Here is a 7,500-nt window from a genome sequence, read left to right on the forward strand (position 1 = left end):
CGGGAGGCGTGGTTTCCCCCGCACCTGTGGCTGAGGTGGGGGATGGGCTGCGCTCGCGCTAGTGAGATGGAGCCGGCTGCAAGCAGCAAGATGAGAAGTAAGAGGAGTCCGCAGAAGTTTGGATGCACTGTAAACCAGCTAATGAGTCTGGAGAGGTTCAGAAGAAGATTAAAGAGACTCAGACAGCACCACAAGAACTGCGAGAGGCGTTTGTCTCAAGGACTTTGCCAGCAAGTAAGTGTTAAGATATTTTAAATTTCAGCTTCTACATGTCAGTTTAAAATAGTCACCTTTCGGCTACAATTGCTGTTTTTTGGTCAATTGGGTAATTTACGTGAATCTTGCAGAACGGGGGAGTTGTTCAAAGGGGGTTCAGGTGTGTTTTCACTCTGCTGTTAACACCGGAGCCGCTGCAGCTGCATGCTCCTTCGGTATGGTTAGCTTAGCTTTAGCTAACCAAGAAACTCCATTAGCCTTCGTAGCTGTAGCTGAGCAGCGTGCATCTCTTTTCTGCTGATCTAAAAACAGTTTTTACTGAAAATTAAAGGTAACGAACCTACTGCTTTGACTATAGGGATTATGGCAATGGGCCAATTTGCCAAAATGCTGAAGATCCCGTTAATAATGTGGTATTGTCTTTATTGATGTATGAAGAGATGAATGCAGCAGAAAAATATCAGTGTATAACTTACTAGAAGTGACTGGTTACTTTGATTGTAATTATTTGTTGAAACTGTTTCAGACAATAACATTAAAATAATATACATTTTCTTTGTTGTTAGGTTCAAGACACAATGACTGTGGGGCCAACACAAGTAAGTAACCAAACAAAATCTGTACACCATAACGTCACATATTCAAACTTATTAGAATGGTAAAATGATTGTGTTTTTGTTTGTTTGTTTGTTTGTTTGTTTTTTGGTAAGCCAGCCTGGAAATTAGCACACACACACACACATATGAAATGTTAAGTATTTAATGACATGTTTTATGGAACAGAACAAAATGTGTATATACTGGCTTTAAGACCAGGGAACCAAAAGATCGAAAAATGCTGAGTGACTTCAGGGTTATGGGAATTGTTAAACAAAAAAAGTTAAACAGCAAGACTTGGATCTATTTTTTCTCTGACGTATATGCATTTTGCTTACAGTTGGACAGTCGTTATGAGCAGTCGGAGAGTGGGTGCCATGAATCCGAATTTTCCAGCCATGCGGGATCAGATGGTATGTGTCTAAGGATTCTGTTCATTTTAAACATATCTGTGTTACATGCCTTTATATGTGAGGATGCCTTTCTCTGATTTATGACATTTTTAAACATTTTTGTGATATAATAATAATTTTCACTACTTTGAGTCATTTCATAGACATAGAAATTTATTGAGACAATAATGGGAAGTTACATCTATTGTAAAAGTGACTGTTTGTTGCAGCCCACGTCTGTTCTTATTACTGTTCACCAATTGCTCTTCACTGCCGATCACAGAATGGCAGGGGAATGGGAATCTTCCATATCTTTTATCTATAATCTAGCAGAGTGTGCACCATTTGTGGAAATGAAACTAACTATGAATTAACTATTGAAAAGGGGTTACTTAAAAAACTTCCAGATGAGAGAGCTCATGCAGGGTTTATGTTAGCCAGTATGCCGGCTTTTGGCCAGTGTAATGTGTAATTGGCCAGCAGATTAAAATATAAACGGTCATAATGTCCAGCAGGAAAAACGTAAAATAAATAAATATGTTTCAAATCATTAACAACATATTAAATACTGTTACTATCGTATCATATTATGTGATGTATACTCCTTTGTGAAAGTGTCAGCAAAAAATTGTACACTGTAAGCATTACCATATAAGCCTTTATGGCTTATATGGCAATGCTTACAGTTGTATTTGATATAGTTTTGCAGATAGTTGCCTGCTTTCATCTTGTCTTCTCTTTCAACACTGTACAGTACGATGTCTCACTCACTGTTTATTTTTATTTTCAGATGACTCCTCTGACCTCCTCTCTACTGAAAGAGACCCGACCCCTGCAGAGAGGATGGGACCTCAGATATCGATGGTCAGTTAAAACTATATGAAAACTATTGGGTTAGGTTTATATGCATTGAGCTCAATCTTTGGAACCTTTTCTAACTTAAAAAATTAGTACTTTGAGTGTCCTAAAATGGTAAACATAACAGCCGCCCTATTTACATTTTAAAAAAAAAAAAAAGAAAAAGGAAAAAAAAGAATATTCTTTGAATGAGTGTAATGATTAAAAGGAGCAGTTTTGTGGCAGTTAATGGATTTGTCAAAAAGAGCTAATGGTTAATTAAAGTTAATTACAGTTGTGCTCACTACAGCTAAAGGAGAGAGGTAGGCTCTTCTGGGACATCAATACATCTGGGAAAAATAAAAATATTTGAATCAACAACAGCCTTAACGTGAGGCTTTAAGCACTAATATTTGACCTTGATTTTTCACAGCTGAAAATCCCATGTCAACTTCTCAGACTGTCCCACATAAAGGACGAGAAAGAGCGGTGAGGGAGGTGGATGACGGTACGTGGGTCGGTTTGAGCTGCATTCATATGAAGTTCTACTTTCAAACTCTTTAGGCAGTGATCAGTGTCAGCGGCTTTTTGACTCGTTAGCCCGTTTTAAAACAAAGATCCCACTGTAAGATAGACGCCATCAGTAACAGGTGAACAGCCAGTCATTCAGCAGCTGCATCTTTACCATGTTGGTTTGTTTACAACAGAGCAGCTTGTCATGAGAAGTCAATAGAGGAGAAGCGGAAACTGGCACCAGTAGTACAGTAATCCACGGTAGTTGTGTAGAATTTCAGGTATAGTAGGAACTGTGACGATTTGGGACCTCAGGGTACTGTGGGTATCGTGCAACTCTAGCATCCAGTTGTCTTTGTATTCAGATGTGTTTCTTTGACTTTAACTTACTTTAACATATTTTGAAAAGCACTCTATAAATAACTTCTTTTTTTTTTATTGTAAACACTTGAAAACACACAGAACCTTTCTCTGTGATCTCATGTTTCGTTATGTAACAGGAACTAATATTTGTCTATTGCAGATCAGAGTCCAGGAACAAGCCTTAGCCAGAGGTTTTCACTGAGGATCAAAAGAGGACAAGAGAAGGAGGCAGAGAAACAATGGGGTAAGTTCTGCTGCTGCTTCTCACCATTATGTGATTTTTATTACACTTCGCCAGCTAGACTTGGATTTATTATATTAACTTCATTAGAAGTCAGGAAGTGTGATAAATAGTGTGTCAGACGGTGTGCATTCCAGTATCAACTCAAAGTGCAGTTTGGCCCAAAACAGTCAGTCCGCATTCCTGCATCATTTGATTCTTCTTGAACATACACAAGTCAACAAATATTATATTTTTAAGCTAGGGGTGGAAGGCCACATTCCTAAAATTACATGAAGGCATTTTTTGGCCATATCATAATACACACTATATGCCATATATTTCTCCTAAAAAGCTCCTCATAAATGTGAGGACTGGACAACTGTATCAAATCACAGTTTTCCTTTAAACCAAATATCTATCTACACTGCAGCAATATTATAGGAATAACTATTTGTACAAAATATTAACACAATGACATTTTTGATCAATATAATCAGTAATTTAGATTCAGTGGCTGCAGTGTGTGAAGACAAAAATTAGAAAAGGTAGAACAGCCTGATAAACTAAGAGAAAAAAAACATAATTTTACTGTAAACCAACTTTTAAAAGCAGAAAAATAGTTAGTAGATAATAGAATAGTTGCTGATGAACGTGACCCTCCACTGGTCACATAGGGACGACCATCTGTGTTTTGCATGAAGGCCCCAAACAAGAAGTAAACATTATGTGTGTCTCAGGTAATTTGTGTGATTTCAGTGGAAGCTAACTAATATACAACAACTTAACTGGTTTGGTATAAGATTGCTGGCTATAGAATAGTTATTAATACATTAACAGCTGAAAGCTTGGTCTATTCTGATAGCAAATGTGGTGGGTGTAATTTAGCTTGAATTAAGAACAAACCTGAAACTTTCCAGGCTACAGCAGCGCACTGACATAGATTGTGTAACAAAGGGAAGAGTTGCCACTCCGCTCTATTTTCACTGGCTAACAGCAGCATACTGGCTTAGCTTGTCTATTCAGAGAAGAGGTATCACTTCACAGGCATACTACTGCTCATTCATTGGTAGCTGAATTGTTAGGTCTGTTTGATAAGCAATTTACATGGTTAAAACAAATAATAATTTAACATTGTTTAGTTATTGTAGTCAAGCTTACTGGTAAATATCTACTCCTGTAAAGCCCAACACACACCGGCGGCGTCCGACGCGCGTCAAACAGCCGCCCCCATTATTTTCTATGTGTGTCCGCACACCGGCGGCGGCTAGACGCGCGTTGACGCGCCGCGCCGCTACCTTTTACGCCACTGTCCTATTTCCAGCGTCGACGCGCCTGAAAAAGCGTATTTTTTCCCTTGCGGACGTCCATCCCAGCTTCCGTAGCTGTTCTTCTTCTCTACTTCGGTGGCTCTTTCCTGTATTTTAATAAAACTGTCAGTCAAACAGATCTAGTTAACATTACAAATAAGCGCTCTGCTGGTTTGAAGGATATATTGCGGTAAACATGACCGTTATATGCACCGTTTTTTCCTGGTTTTCCATTTTAAACATAACTGAAACTACCGCACTACTTGATCAATAAGCTACTGCCCATCACTGGAGATTACGTTATGGTAGCCTGTCATATAGTGCTGGTTGATCTGGTTGATTTTTTTTTTTTCCGTGGTATGTAGTTTTTTTCCCAGTTAACGCCGATTGACGTTCTACAGCGCGACGCTTCCAGTTTGTGTTGGGTGCGTCAGGTGACGCGCGTCAGCTGACGCACCGCGACGCTACGCTGCCGGTGTGCGTTGGGCTTAAGATAATTTATTATGTTCTACTTTATATTCATAAACATAACCAAACCCTAACCTGGGAGGTCTGTCTCAAATCGTCCATGTTTTGCTGGAATTTCAGACTCATTCTTTACTCATGTAGCCTCACTACACGCTCTTGTATTAACTATGTGGCTTCCACTTTGGGAACCACTGCTCTACTGTATTAATAATCATAACAGATGCACTTCCATGCTTTCATCATGTTAATGACGCTGTATTATACCGTGTCTGCTCTTGTTTTTTAGATGCGGGTCTTGACCAAAGCACTGAAGGTGGGAGTTGGTCTGCAGATGGTGAGTTATTTGGCTTTAATTGTAAAAGCTGATTGTACAGTGCCAAGTTAAAATATACAAAACTTTTTCCTGCTTCCAACACATATTTCTGAAGATATTCATCACAGTATTGCTCACCATTTTTCATTGTTCAGTCGTTATTTCATTAAGCTTATGAGGTAGTGTGTTTTGATCAGAACCTACAAACAGACTTGACAAACTGTCAATGTAGTGAAAATAAAGATTACTACTGTCTGCATACAGAAATCAGGTTGGCAGGTATTGATGTTTGTTTTTTGTTACAGATGAGAGCTCAGGGACAAACCTGATTACAAAGACACAGAAGAAGAAGAAAAGAGGAAAACAGATGGTGAAAGGAAAAGGTAAATTCTTACAAACAGGGCAAACTTTTCCTTTGTTATGACTGATTTCAATTGGATTCTAGAGAGGGACTGCAAGAGATCAGTGTAGGTCTGAGGAGAAAAGTAGGCCCTATTCTAAATAACTCTACTTCTTAATAATTGTGCTGTCACCTCAGCATAACATCCTCACACCTAGTCAGTCAAGCCACCCACCTCCACTCCCTGCTGTGCTTGCACGGGCTGTCTCTCTCATACACACAAACTTATGCAACCTAGTTTAGTTAGCTAACGAGCTCTTATCCTGCCAATCTCAACATTTGATTACTATTTTTAACCGATGGAACTTGATACAAACTTTGAATGTGCTTACCACAGATGAGTAAAAAACTGGTCTACTTTTTGAACATTAAAAAATCTATATTGCCTTCTTTGTCATTTGTAGAGCCACCCAAAGTTGCAGTGAGGAGACGATGGAGTGATGCAGAAAAGACAGCAGTCGAAAAGCACCTGGGAAACTATTTGGCAGAGCGAAGAGTTCCTCGCAAAGAGGCCTGTCTGCGGGCTGTTCAGGCTGAGAAAGCCCTGTGTCAGAGGTCATGGAGACTTGTCAAAGCCTATGTTTCCAACAAAATTGTGACTTTAAATCGCAGATCTTCTGCAAGGACTAGAGATGCACCATTCAGTTAGCCAGTTGGCTCAGATAAAAGTCATCCCTACTGATCTGTTCATGTCTGTTTTATCTGTTCTTTTATGTGTTCTTTGTGAATATATATTAGTGCATCTGTAGTGAGCAGGGAAGCTTCATTATTTAAGTTTTGTTAGTTAAGTTGTTATGTTTTTCTCAGCTCTGCAGTTAGAAAAGTAGGAAAGAACATGCTTCAAACTACACAATTTTCACCAGCTGAGCCTATACCAGGGGTGTCCAATCATGTGCCTATAGGAAGCAAGGAGAGGAGGCGAGTAGACAAGGAGAGGAGGAGGAGGAGAGGATGTAATGAGAGGAGGTGAGGTGAGAGGAGAGGAGAGGAGGAGAGGAGAGGAGGAGAGGATGCAACGAGAGGAGGTGAGGTGAAGAGAGGAGGAGAGGATGCAACGAGAGGAGGTGAGGAGAGGAAAGGAGAGGAGGAGAGGATGCAACGAGAGGAGGTGAGGAGAGGAGAGGAGACAAGGAGAGGAGGAGGAGGAGAGGATGTAATGAGAGGAGGTGAGGTGAGAGGAGAGGAGAGGAGGAGAGGATGTAACGAGAGGAGGTGAGGAGAGGAGAGGAGGAGAGGATGCAACGAGAGGAGGTGAGGTGAAGAGAGGAGGAGAGGATGCAACGAGAGGAGGTGAGGAGAGGAAAGGAGAGGAGGAGAGGATGCAACGAGAGGAGGTGAGGAGAGGAGAGGAGGCGAGGAGAGGAGGCGAGGAGAGGAGGCACAAGGAGGGCCGAGAGGCTGCAGGTTTTCATTCCAACCAAGACCTCCACCAGGTGACTTCACTGATCACCTCACCTTGTATCAGAAAGGAGGAGCTAATCAGTGAAGTCACCTGGTGGAGGTCTTGGTTGGAATGAAAACCTGCAGCCTCTCGGCCCTCCTCGTGCCTCCTCTCCTCACCTCCTCTCCTTTCCTCCTCTCCTCTCCTCACCTCCTCTCATTGCATCTTCATGGCACAGGATTGGACAACCCCGGTCTATACCACCCTTTCTTTCATTGCCCAACTGCATTTTTTCTCCATTGTGCAGCTTTTATAGTGAAATTTGGGAATGACAGAAAGTAGAACCAGATTCTCATCTTTACTTACTGAGCTTTTATTGTGAAAGGTTCCACAATCTATCATTCATCATCATCTGTTCTCTGTAATGCACAGGTGTCAAACTGGTGCCATGGAGGGCCAAGAGGCTGCAGGTTTTCATTCCAACCAACAA

Source organism: Myripristis murdjan, chromosome 23 (genome assembly GCF_902150065.1).
Source record: "Myripristis murdjan chromosome 23, fMyrMur1.1, whole genome shotgun sequence".
NCBI lineage: Eukaryota > Metazoa > Chordata > Actinopteri > Holocentriformes > Holocentridae > Myripristis > Myripristis murdjan.